At 40.5% G+C, this 13582-nt stretch overlaps 1 protein-coding gene across 40 annotated transcripts in view; it reads right to left on the bottom strand.

Annotated features, from left to right (window-relative positions):
• LOC110500605 (receptor-type tyrosine-protein phosphatase delta) overlaps positions 1 to 13582 on the bottom strand; it is a 589354-nt gene that overhangs the window by 436363 nt on the left and 139409 nt on the right. For 39 of the 40 annotated variants that reach the window (XM_036958029.1, XM_036958028.1, XM_036958035.1 and 36 more), the window contains exon 4: positions 7811 to 7834. The exons of the other annotated variant lie outside the window; for it this stretch is intronic. The gene's annotated coding sequence lies outside the window, so the exon portion shown is untranslated. The remainder of the gene's footprint in view (positions 1 to 7810; positions 7835 to 13582) is intronic. 40 annotated transcript variants of the gene reach the window in all.

The following is a 13582-nucleotide window of genomic DNA, read 5'->3' as shown; positions in this document are numbered from 1 at the left end:
TGTCTTTATCCTGAAATTATTTGTGGGTGCTGTTAAGATTAACTTTGAGGTTTGTTGTGTTTTTTCCCTTGAACCTCTGTTCCACACATGCTGCCAGCTTCTGACACCACAATGCTTTTATCCTTTCTAGCAATTAATGTACTCAAAATAATCCCATATGGGGCTTTGTCTTTTCTGACCGATAATATATATATTTTCTTAATTGTTTTCTTTAAGTTTACTAAATAGTTTTTCCAATTGTAGTTTTTCTTTTAGTTTCAGTTGGGGTGTGAATCCCACCACTCCTAATAAACTGGCAAATGTGAAGAAGCTCTGTGTGTCATAATCATATGTTATGCCAGTTAAAACCAGCTGACATCCCACTCTGGAGCTTTGATATGCCGGTACAGTTTATTATGTTCAACAATACATTCAAATAAAGGCATTTAAAAATAATTTCATGCCAGTTAAAATTAGCAGAGATCCCAATCCGGAACTTTGATATGCCCTTAGTGTCTCGCTCTGATCTGTTTCACCTGTCCTTGTGATTGTCTCCACCCCCTCCAGGTGTCGCTAATTTTCAGCAACACTTGAAAATGTGTTTCCTGTCTCTCTGTGTCTCTATGTTCGTCTTGTATGTTTTTCCAAGTCAACCAGCGTTTTTCCTGTTCTCCTTTTATTTGCTATTCTCCTTTTTCTAGTCCTCCCGGTTTTGACCCTTGCCTGTTTCTGGACTCTGTACCCGCCTGCTTGACCATTCTGCCTGCCTTGACCACGAGCCTGACTGCCACTCTGTACCTCCTGGACTCTAATCTGGTTTTGCCTGTCCACAACCATTCTCTTGCCTACCCCTTTTGGATTAATAAACATTGTAAGACTCCAACCATCTGCCTCCTGTGTCTGCATCTGGGTCTCGCATTGTGTCATGATACTTAGAGTATATTATGTTCAATAATACAGTGCCTTGCGAAAGTATTCGGCCCCCTTGAACTTTGCGACCTTTTGCCACATTTCAGGCTTCAAACATAAAGATATAAAACTGTATTTTTTGTGAAGAATCAACAACAAGTGGGACACGATCATGAAGTGGAACGACATTTATTGGATATTTCAAACTTTTTTTAACAAATCAAAAACTGAAAAATTGGGCGTGCAAAGTTATTCAGCCCCCTTAAGTTAATACTTTGTAGCGCCACCTTTTGCTGCGATTACAGCTGTAAGTCGCTTGGGGTATGTCTCTATCAGTTTTTCACATCGAGAGACTGACATTTTTTCCCATTCCTCCTTGCAAAACAGCTCGAGCTCAGTGAGGTTGGATGGAGAGCATTTGTGAACAGCAGTTTTCAGTTCTTACCACAGATTCTCGATTGGATTCAGGTCTGGACTTTGACTTGGCCATTCTAACACCTGGATATGTTTATTTTTGAACCATTCCATTGTAGATTTTGCTTTATGTTTTGGATCATTGTCTTGTTGGAAGACAAATCTCCGTCCCAGTCTCAGGTCTTTTGCAGACTCCATCAGGTTTTCTTCCAGAATGGTCCTGTATTTGGCTCCATCCATCTTCCCATCAATTTTAACCATCTTCCCTGTCCCTGCTGAAGAAAAGCAGGCCCAAACCATGATGCTGCCACCACCATGTTTGACAGTGGGGATGGTGTGTTCAGCTGTGTTGCTTTTACGCCAAACATAACGTCTTGCAATGTTGCCAAAAAGTTCAATTTTGGTTTCATCTGACCAGAGCACCTTCTTCCACATGTTTGGTGTGTCTCCCAGGTGGCTTGTGGCAAACTTTAAATGACACTTTTTATGGATATCTTTAAGAAATGGCTTTCTTCTTGCCACTCTTCCATAAAGGCCAGATTTGTGCAATATACGACTGATTGTTTTCCTATGGACAGAGTCTCCCACCTCAGCTGTAGATCTCTGCAGTTCATCCAGAGTGATCATGGGCCTCTTGGCTGCATCTCTGATCAGTCTTCTGCTTGTATGAGCTGAACGTTTAGAGGGACGGCCAGGTCTTGGCAGATTTGCAGTGGTCTGATACTCCTTCCATTTCCATATTATCACTTGCACAGTGCTCCTTGGGATGTTTAAAGCTTGGGAAATCTTTTTGTATCCAAATCCGGCTTTAAACTTCTTCACAACAGTATCTCGGACCTGCCTGGTGTGTTCCTTGTTCTTCATGATGCTCTCTGCGCTTTTGACGGACCTCTGAGACTATCACAGTGCAGGTGCATTTATACGGAGACTTGATTACACACAGGTGGATTGTATTTATCATCATTAGTCATTTAGGTCAACATTGGATAATTCAGAGATCCTCACTGAACTTCTGGAGAGAGTTTGCTGCACTGAAAGTAAAGGGGCTGAATAATTTTGCACGCCCAATTTTTCAGTTTTTGATTTGTTAAAAAAGTTTGAAATATCCAATAAATGTCGTTCCACTTCACGATTGTGTCCCACTTGTTGTTGATTCTTCACAAAAAAATACAGTTTTATATCTTTATGTTTGAAGCCTGAAATGTGGCAAAAGGTCTCAAAGTTCAAGGGGGCCGAATACTTTCGCAAGGCACTGTATATTGATGCAAGGCACTGTATATTGAAATGTCATAAATATGCCAACTTTGATTGATTATTTCTCAATTATGCTTTTAGATACAAATGTCAAATTTAACAATCCTTCCTCCAGAGGAACATTCTGTGGATTACATTTCATGATTAAAAAACAAAAAAACTGTCCTGGTTTTGTGAGGGATCACCCCATCGGTAGAAACTCTAAACAGTACCATTTTGAAGTCATTTTCATTCCAGAACGATGTTACATAAATTTGAACATTAAGTGGTTAAGAATGACCTTTCACTGAGATATTCGGTGCGCAAACAGCTCCCGACACACATTAGAGAAACGCACCATTTGTAAATCGCATCTGTCACCTATTTATAGAATTTAACAATGTAATGGTGTTCGCTTATCCCGGCAGCCGACAATCACTTTCCTTTGCCACCGCTCGCTGAAACACTGATCAAGCATGCCACAGTTTCTATCTGAATGAAAGGCCTGCAAGGCATAATACAATAAAAACCGTTGCGCAGCTTGTCTAAAGATCTGAAGGTGCTATTTTCACTCACTGTGGAGCGAACAAAGAGGAATTCTCTGTACTCTCACCTCATTGCCATTCTTTCCTTTAGCTTCTCATTGAAGTGCATATGAAAAAAGGAGAAGGCCTTTTGAATGCCAGACGTTTTCAACGTGTATTCAAAGGATGGAGCTTCAAGGATTAGGCAAAGTCAGGCGCATGCTTTTGACTTGGTATAGAGTGTTGGGAGGAAGACACAAGTGCAGATGGCGGAAATAAAGGAGAGACGAGTGAAACGGGACAGTACGCTGCCATGATGATGAAAATTCTGGAGCATCACCTGGTGTGTGACTCATTGGCAGAGATATATTTGGAACTGTCTGCTCAAGGACATACCCAAAATCCTGACATCTCTATCCAACTTCCCACATGGACAAACACAGTAAACGTCAATGAAAAGATTACAACTAATTTGTAATAATTGAAAGTCGAGTGAGATTGATACAGGGATGTATTTTTTGCTTCAAAATGACAGACCTTACACTGAAAATTACTGTTTCTACAAGACCAGAAAATATTGTGCCTTCAGAAAGTATTCAGACCCCTTTACTTTTTCCACATTGATGTGTTACAGCCTGAAATTAAAATGTATTACATTTAGATTTTGTGTCACTGATCTACACACAACACCCTGTCGACCATTTTGAATTGAATAAATGAAATGAATAAACAAGTTGAAATGTCTTGAGTCATTAAGTACTCAACCCCTTTGCTATGGCAAGCCTAAATAAGTTCAGGAGTAAAAATATGCTTAACAAATTACATAATAAGTTGCATGGACTCATTCCGTGTTCAATAATAGTGGTTAACATGATTTGTTAATGACTAACCCATCCCTGTACCCCACATATACAATTATCCATAAGGTCCCTCAATCGAGTAGTGAATTTCAAGCACAGTAGACCAGGAGTGTTTTTGAATGCCTCGTAAAGAAGGGCACCAATTGGTAGATGAGTAAAAAAAAGCAGATGGTGAATATCCCTTTGAGCATGGTGAAGTTATTAATTACACTTTGGATGGTCGTATTAATACATCCAGTCACTACAAAAATGCAGCTGTCCTTCCTAACTCGGTTGCCGTAGAGGAAGGAAACTGCTCAGGGAATTCACCATGAGAGAATTGGGATTTTAAAACAGTTAAAGAGTTTAATGGTTGTGATATGAGAAAACTGAGGATGGATCAACAACATTGTAGTAACTCCACAATAGTAACCTAAATGACAAGAGTGAAAAGAAGGAAGCATGTACGGAATAAAATTATTCCAAAACATGCACGATGTTTCCAAAAAGGCTCTTAAGTAATACTGCAACAAATGTGGCAAAAAATTTACTTTTTGTAATGTTTGGGACAAATTCAACAACACATCACTGGGTATGCTTGTCATCGGCAAGAACTAGGGCATTTCTTTCAGATAAAAATAAACAGAAGACAGCTATAAGCACAGGCAAAATCCTAGAGGAAACCTGGTCCAGTCTACTTTCCAACAGACAGTGGGAGATTAATTCACCTTTCAGTAGAACAATAACCTAAAACACAAGGCCAAATATACACTGGAGTTGCTTACCAAGACAACATTGAATGTTCCTGAGTGGCCTAGTTAAAGCTTTGGCTTTAATCAATGGCAAGACATGGAAATGGCTGTCTAGCAACAATCAACTTGACAGAGCTTGAAGTATTTAAAAAATAATAATGGGCAAATATTGTACAATCCAGATGTACAGAGCTCATAGAGACTTACCCAGAAAGACGCACAGCTGTATGCGCTGCCAAAGGTGCTTCTACAAACTATCGACTCAGGGGTGTGAATACTATTGGCATATCTGAAATATTTCTGCATTTAATTTAAATTAATTTGCAAACACTTCTAAAAAAAAAAGTTAACTTTGTCATTATGTGTCGATGGGTGATTTATTTTTTTATTTCAATCCATTTTTAATGCAGGCTGTACCACAACAAAATGTGGAATAAGTCAATGTGTATGAACATTTTCTGAAGGCAATATATATTACATTACACTTCTGAGAAGAGACTGGAAGGTAGTTAAGTCAATGAATGATCAGTTCAAAGAGGTCTGTACAGGTTAATAAGTACATGGTACATGGTAACACATCCTCAGTAACTATGTCCAAACAACATTACAACATTGTTTTGTTAGTATAAATGGATTACATTGTCCCAATTTTAACACAATTAAATTTTGTATCAAACGCTCTAGGTCCTCCTCTCAACATGTAACTATTCAGATGATTATCATTATTAATCAATCAATTAGTGCATTATGTATTATTCTCAATATGGCACGTGTCCAAAACACGTATCTGTAATAATGAGCAAAATTTATATTTGTCTCTAACCATTAATCATGGGAAACAGGGCATAAATAAAGACCATTAGGCTTCATTCCTGCTCAGTTCACCAAAGAGGACTCCTATCTTTCTGCCATCGTGGATGTGAATCTGGAAACGCAACACCCGCAGATGCCTGGCGTGCTGTTTGACAGATTCTCAGTCTACCAGCAAGGCTCTCTGTAAATGTCCATCTGTCGGCCTCCCGCGGGTACTTATTATTCCCGGCTAGCCAGGGGTTTTCTCCTCCGAGCAGTCAGTCAGTCGCTCACTGCTGCCTGCCTCTCAAACAATGAGGGCCGAACCAGAACATTTCTCGCAGATGCTTCGACTGGTTACCAGTGGCAGGCGGAGTGGCGTTGTTTTCAATTACACCATGAGGTGACTTCTCTCCTTAAATGTTTATATTCAAGCTTATATGGATGCTAACGCTTATTGCAGGAATGCTAATTTGAAGAGAGCATTTAACATGTACGTTTAAGGGGGGCTAAGCTAAAAATAGGTTAGCATGCTATGGGAAGGTAGTGACCGTCCATCCAAATTTTGCTCCGCTGACCACTCCCTCCCTCCTACCTTGTGGACGAGGTGATTGATTTTCCCCTCTAAACAACCTTGCTGTGAGCAATAGGGGTGTTGATGGCTCATGCTGTCCAGGTTTAGGGCCCTGCTATGGGGGATTCAATCATATATCTGACCCCTACCATACCAGTGCAGCCTTAGATTATGTTGCTGGGTTGTATGCACCGAGGAACCAGGCTGAGTGAGTGTTCCCATACTGTTCAGTCAACAGGCTAATTGTGTCATCCCAGTGAGCGATAGTCACGGCTGAGTGGATGGCTGTCTTATCTCCACTGTAGTCGATGTCTGGTCAACAGGGACCATAGTTAAAGGTTACACTACTGTTCTACTTCCTATTGTACTGTATAACGTGATACTCTGGAACATGAGTACAGTATCACATCATAATCTGATTATTTCTATTAGTTTAAAATAATATATATATACACATATATATATATATATATATATATATATATATATATATGATTTTAAACTAATAGAAATAATCAGATTATGATGTGATACAGTGTATATATATATATATATATATATATATATATATATATACAGTATATATATGAATTCTTTATGTTGTACCGTCATTATCGGCCATCTTTATCATGGGTGTCAATAATTGCGAACCCACTTGACATATTCTACAATTCAATTATATTATTTATTTCAAAATGACAGAAAATAATGAAATTTGACCTTAAAAGTAATTGAAATATTTGTGGTGTGTCGCTCCTCATGATGTGACAATGACATGACACGGTCTACCGTGTTGTGGTTTATAAGTTACAATATCCTTTCGAAACACCACTTCCTTGAAGATATTCAGCTTGAGATATTTAGTGGCCATTAACTGCATCATAATATATATTTTTTGAGCTCAATTCTAAGATGTCCTCATAGAGCTGTCATCGCCATGGTGATCGCGCCTTCCTGTCGTGACATGGAGGTTTGTGGTAGAGAGGACAAAGGGAGCTGACGCAGGGAACATGTTCACCACCAGTGGTGGGGCCATGGCCCGGGCCCCTTACTATAGTTTCTGTCTTAGGAAACAGACACCGCAGCTCCCTGCTAGAGTCAACACTGCAAGATCCTCTTTGAACAATCTGGGCCATTTGACTCTCATTTGAATACATTTCAAATTTATGGCGCAGAGCTCACAACCCGGCTGCCAGAAATAGCTAGCTTGTGTGAGTCGGCGCACTCACACGTGGGAATACGAAGGGAAGGATTGCAAAGCGTTGCATACCTTCCTGAGCAAACAGCAGGATCTACTCAGCCGCGCCCCTACTCCCTCCTTTACTTAGGCATTCAGGAAACACAGGTGGACCCCAATGAGATCCCTTAAAACATATCTCACTGTTTGCAAAAGGAAATAGCATAATGGTATTATACTTGGTAGATGGGTTAATCTGTGGACATCGGAGGGTTGGAGTTCAGATCAGAATGAGGGTGAAAATCCAGCACTTGCCGAAAGAGGAAATTATGAATATACCGTATGTATAATTAGTTAACTACATGTACTGTATATGTGAGAGAAAATAGCTGTAAGTAGCAATAGAAGACATTTTGTCCGTTAGTTTACTCCAATCGGGGGAGGGCTGGAAGGGTAAAAAAAAATAGAAATGATGCCAACAATTAATTAGACAGAAACCCAAATCTTTTTGCAATAATAAAGCAGATCTATATGAGGACATCTTAGAAAAAGGACATCTTAGAAAAACTTCTCAGTGTTGAGGATTAAGTTGGAAAAATAACAAAAATGAGTCTTACCTATTGTGGAACAGTTGGTCACATCTGTAAGCAGGAGACAGGGGAAGAATGAGAAGGGGGAAGGAGAAACGTCAGCAAATTACAAAGTAAACTTCAATGCAGGCTAAGGCTGACACCGGCTCCTGAAAAATGACAGTATCCCAGACGTTGGTGCAGACTGGGGGTTAAGAATTGTCCCTGTCAAGAAGGGGGCTGTAATTTATTAAACGAGGGACATTAAAAGTCAAAGAATTCTCCCCTGAGGATCCAAAGTTTGCACAACTTGTATTAATAATTGTCAGTGTTTCCTCCAATTCAAAGGGAAGGAGGGAGATTATAAAATTTAAAAAGTACTGGGCAGCAGTCAACCATTACGACCAAATGTTCACCTCTGACACCTCAACACCATCATGCACACACACACACACACACACACACACACACACACACACACACACACACACGCACACACACACACACACACACACACGCAAGCACACACACGCGCACGCAGACCACCTTCCTCCACTCGTATGTCTTGAAAGTAATTTAGCAGGCCTTTGACATCTCTAACACTTTGTCTGTTTTATGAAGACCTTAAGGTCATCCCCACTACAATAGAAGCAGAAGCCCGGCAAGATAAATTAGTCGGATTTAGCCACATCTTCAATTTCAATGCTGCTTTCCCTGACATTTATTTTGGCTAAGATTTATGAAGAGGACAGTTGCACGCTTCTTGACTTCACTGTAGAACCCTTTCTGACAAGTCCGAAAAATAGATTTCCATTACCTCACTATTTTTACATCAGAAACTGGTCCCTCTACGAGTGTGCTGCTCTCGGGCACAGTTTTGCTTTGCTTGTAAATGTTGCAATAAAAAAAAATTCAGCTCACAAGGAAAGTAGATTCAGAAGCTGTTCTGTGGGTAAGCATTGCTTACTGAGCTCACAGAGATGTACTGTACTTTTTTGTGTGCATAATTTTCAAGAAATATGATTTATCATAGATAATGTATTTCTCCCTGCATCTATTTGCATTTTTGTGAATAGAATCTTCTGGGATTGACTGTGCTGGGAGAATGTGACTACAATGCCAAGTTTGGCTACCCACAAGGGAATGGCTTATTTTTAGGCTAAGGGCGGGAATTAATAGGACTCGAGCTCCTTGTGCTTGGGTATTCATTACTATGCTGTCTGCTTCAAACACATCCTCACACTGTCTATTGCTGTTCTTGCTAAACCGCGTCTGGACACCTTCAGGGACCACGGCAGTAAGACAGACCCAAAAAGAAACACCTGGGGTTTTAATGGGAGAGAAAGTGAGACACTTCCTAAGAGCCAGTCAGAGACAATGAAGGAAAGATAACAGGCTGTATTGGGAGTTTGGTGCAGCACATAGCAGATCAATAGTGCCCTATAAAATGTTGTACAACTTTTATTTTTTTAACCTTTATTTAACTAGGCAAGTCAGTTGAGAACAAATTCTTATTTACAATGATGGCCTACCGGGGAAGTGGGTTAAACGCCTTGATTTTTACCTTGTCAGCTCAGGGATTCAATCCAGCAACCTTTTGGTTATTGGGCCAACGCTCTAAACACTGGGCTACCTACCTGCAGGCTCACTTTGTAGCGTTCGAGAATGATAGAGCACAGGATACTTATTTCCACTTAGCCAAACGCAACTACAACCTACACATTTTGGGGCAGTCACGTCACGTACGATGACTCAACAGACAAGAAAAAGTCTGTTTCTCTACCATTTACTTCAAGAATTTTTTTTTAATTAAACACATTTTGTGTTTTTATAGTGAGTTTTGTTTCTTGCTCAGCATTGAGATTATAGACCATAGATTTCCTGTAGAAATATATGGCCTCACCAATCAAATCGAGTAAAGCTAGCACATGCCTAAAGTAAGTGGATTAGGCCAGTGGGGATTGGTGAAAACAAAGGCATGGGGATGAACAGAGGCTCTTGTGAGTCTCCTTATACCCACAGTGTGAATAAGGGAAGACTAAGAAAGGAAGATGCTTTTTTCGCCCTGTTTTAAGCAGTTAAGCTGCTTTCAGAGTCTTAGTTACGCTGTGTGGAACCTTAAAAAGATATGGAAACTTTTGACAAGGCAGGGACGCCAAGAACTACAATCCTATGTTGCCCTTCTTCCGTTGACAACAGGAGATTTCGAGATGTATGTAGTGGTCAATGCAGTGAATATTAGCATTAATTCCACTGTAATTGTATGCCAAACAAAAAAACATTGATTTCAAAGTTTAACAAACCGTACAACTCTATGCACAAGGACTAATTCAATCATTTTAACTGAAAATGTACAGAAACATTTTTTTTATGTGTCCACGCTTTCAAAAAAAGTTATTGACATTTACAGGATTGACTGACCTTCATGTCTTAAAGTATTGATGGACTGTCATTTCTCTTTGCTTATTTGAGCTGTTCTTGCCATAATATGGTATTTTACCAAATCGTCTGTATACCAACCCTACCTTGTCACAACATAACTGATTGGCTCAAACACATTCAGAAGGAAAGAAATTCCACAAATTAACTTTTAACAAGGCACATCTGTTAATTGATATGCATTCCAGGTGACTACATGATGAAGCTGGTTGAGAGATTAGCTAGAGTGTGCAAAACTGTCATCAAAGCAAAGGGTGGCTACTTTGAAGAATCTCAAATATAAATTATTGTTAGATTTGTTTAACACTTTTTTGGTTACTACATGATTCCATGTGTTATTTCATAGTTTTGATGTCTTCACTATCATTATACAATGTAGAAAATACAAAAAATAATGAAAAACCGGGAATGAGTAGGTGTGTCCAAACTTTTGACTGGTACTTTAGGTGTTCCGGTCGTGTAAATTGCAATGGAAATGGCATCTTCCTTGGATCTGTTAGTGCGGTAGGCACATAGGAGTGGGTTCAGGGTGCCTGGAAAGCTGGCCTTGATATGAGTGATGACCAGCATCTCGGAGCACATCGTGATGACCGAGGTGAGCGCAACAGTGGCTATTTTCATTTGAGCATATCACCTTGTTTTTCTTGGACAGTGGGACAATGGTGGTCTCCTTAAAGCAGGTGGGAACTACAGCCTGGGAAACCTGATGATAAGACTAGACGTGAACATTATATTTTTTTGCTAACATATGATCGATCGGGTCCGTGGGTCGCGTTGTAGGGGGTTTCTGGTCCAGAAAAAGTTAAAGACCCCTGAGGTCTATAGCCACGTGAGAGTGACAATAGCCAACTTGTCACAACTCCTACCGAAGGTGGCTCCCCTTCCTGTTTCGGTGGCGCTCGGCGGTCGTCGTCACCGGCCTACTAGCTGCTACTGATCCCTTTTCCCCCTTTTCTGTTTATTAGTTGCACCCGTATTTAGTTAGGATAATTGGTTGGGCTTTATTTACCAGCCGGCCCGCCTGCTGGTTGTGCGGGATTATTTTCAGTGTACGGTTGTACACGACTGTAGGTCACGGTTGTCCGTGTGTGTGTATTTTGCTGAACTGTGTTTGGAGCGTTTGTTTGGGTTGGCGTCGTTTCGCCGGTGTGGTATATTAAAAGTAGCGCTACCCTGAACTCCCTGCTTCCTGCGCCTGACTTCTTCCTCCACTACACCCAGGGCGTTACACAACTCGTTTTCACCTAGTCTCTGTTGGTGTGTCCTCTTAAACCCATTGATTTATTTCCGTTCATCAGCGGGTCAGGCTTTTAATTCAATTGCTGGGCCTGTTCCTCTAAAAAAGCGTTGGCTGCTGCTGCATGAGTGGTTGCTAATTGGAAACAAAAAGCAATGAACAGAACGGAAAGCCTTGCCAAGCCACTATTACACCGACCACCGGCGTCTCATGTTGTTCAATTACGCCATGACGAAAGAGCTGCTGTTTGTACCATGTCACTATTTAACCTATTCAACAAAGTGGAATGGGAGCAGCTGTTTATTTTACAGAGCTATATAATGACCTGAAATGGCTTGCTGTTAAAACATCTAGCCCAGAGATTAGAGAGAGGAGGAGAGCCCAAAATGGTTTAATATACTGCAGCCTTCCATTCATCATATCCACTGCTAATATCTGGCCCCCCTCCACGGATGCCAAGTTAACACTCTTTCTATTTGTGTGTCTGATAAGGGACATAAAGGAAGTGTTAGAAGCGACAGTACAGCTGGTCCAAGCTCAGACAGACTCGAGCTTCGAGAAGTTTACATGAACCGATGAGGGAGCCAAAAGAGTTTAGTCAAAGTTTTTGGCGTCTTTCAAGAACATTTTGTCAACTTTTTGACTTCAACTTTAAGTATTTAATGAATGACGCACAAGAAGGGCTGTTGCGGTGACCGTATTACTGCCACACAGGCAGTCATGAGTCATGACCGCAGTAAAATTCCACGTCCCGGTAATCTCCTCTCCTGTGCACTCTGGACATGCGTTGGTAGTACCCAATTCGCTAACAACCACCAGGTCGCTAATGGCCTGATCCTCAGTGCTCTATTGTCCTTCTAACCCACAGGTGTCAAACTCATTCCACAGAGGGCTGAGTGTCTGTGAGTTTTCGCTCCTCCCTTGTACTTGATTGATGAATTTGGTCACTGATTAGTAAGGAACTCCCTTCACCTGGTTGTCAAGGGCTTAATTATTTAATTTTTTTTAAATACAGTAAAAACAGGAGAAAATAGGCCCTCCATGGAATGAGTTTGACACCCCTGCTTTAACCACTCTGACATCAATGCAAATACAATTGAAAATCACATCAAACACTTATCATCAAAACAGTATGTGCTTTTAAAACTCACCTCACTGTGATTGATCAATTTGAAGAAAGAAGTTCAACAGTTGAAACTGAGTGGAAAACATGGTCACTGTGGATGTTGCTTTAAATTCTAGCACAACGAAATGGACAGCGCTTTCTAAGGTGATGAATTCAAAACACCCAAATGCATATTTTGAGCTTATGCCTATGCATGGGCCTATATATGACTGAATTCAAATAATAATTATGCTTTTATACAATACATAGCCTACCACATATTACACATGGCAGAAAAACATAAAATAAAACTGATTTAAGATGTCTTTGGTACATAATTGGTCTAGCATATACTCCAAAATTAAACAAATTCTAGTACTCGCTTTTGAGTGTGGACTGGTTACCTTGTGCTACACTCCAAACTTTCTATCCACGTATCGGCCTAGGCGATGCTGTTGGTTCATTGATCGCACAGGGCAGCTGACAGAGTTAACATACAATTAAAGTGAATTTGTATTTGAATGCCCTAGTAATAGGGCATTTTTAATTGGCTGACACATTACCTTTACAGGATATCTCATCACGTAGAGGAGCTGTGAAAACATGTTACTCTCAATGCTCCCGAACAGATTTCACTTGGTTTCCGAAATAAAGATTTGGGTTGAAGCAGGAACATGGGTTGAAGAGCCCATGGCATATAGAGTTTGGGCGGAATATCACCTATCACTCTCGAGAGCATGCTCCACAAAACAGTGGTTGAATAGTGGAGTGAAATAAGTGTTAAAATAAGCCCAAACATTTCCATATGCAATAGAAAGCAGAGTTTTGATGGTTGCCAGTAAAAAGAGGTGGATCCCAGCTGCTACTAAAATGATTTATCAGCTGCTCATATTAAGCCAATGCTTCGCTATGAAACTGAAGTAGCCTACCCGGCATCATTGAAAAACTAACTGGTGGGAAAGCGGCCTCCATTTGCTATTCGAGTACAAACGGATGTCATTTTTACCCTGCCGCTGTTCCTGCCCATTTGATAATGGGC

The sequence above is a fragment of the Oncorhynchus mykiss genome, chromosome 21 (genome assembly GCF_013265735.2).
Source record: "Oncorhynchus mykiss isolate Arlee chromosome 21, USDA_OmykA_1.1, whole genome shotgun sequence".
NCBI classification, from domain to species: domain Eukaryota; kingdom Metazoa; phylum Chordata; class Actinopteri; order Salmoniformes; family Salmonidae; genus Oncorhynchus; species Oncorhynchus mykiss.
The sequence above is the reverse complement of the archived record's forward strand: the minus strand, read 5'-3'. Positions and strand labels throughout refer to the sequence as shown.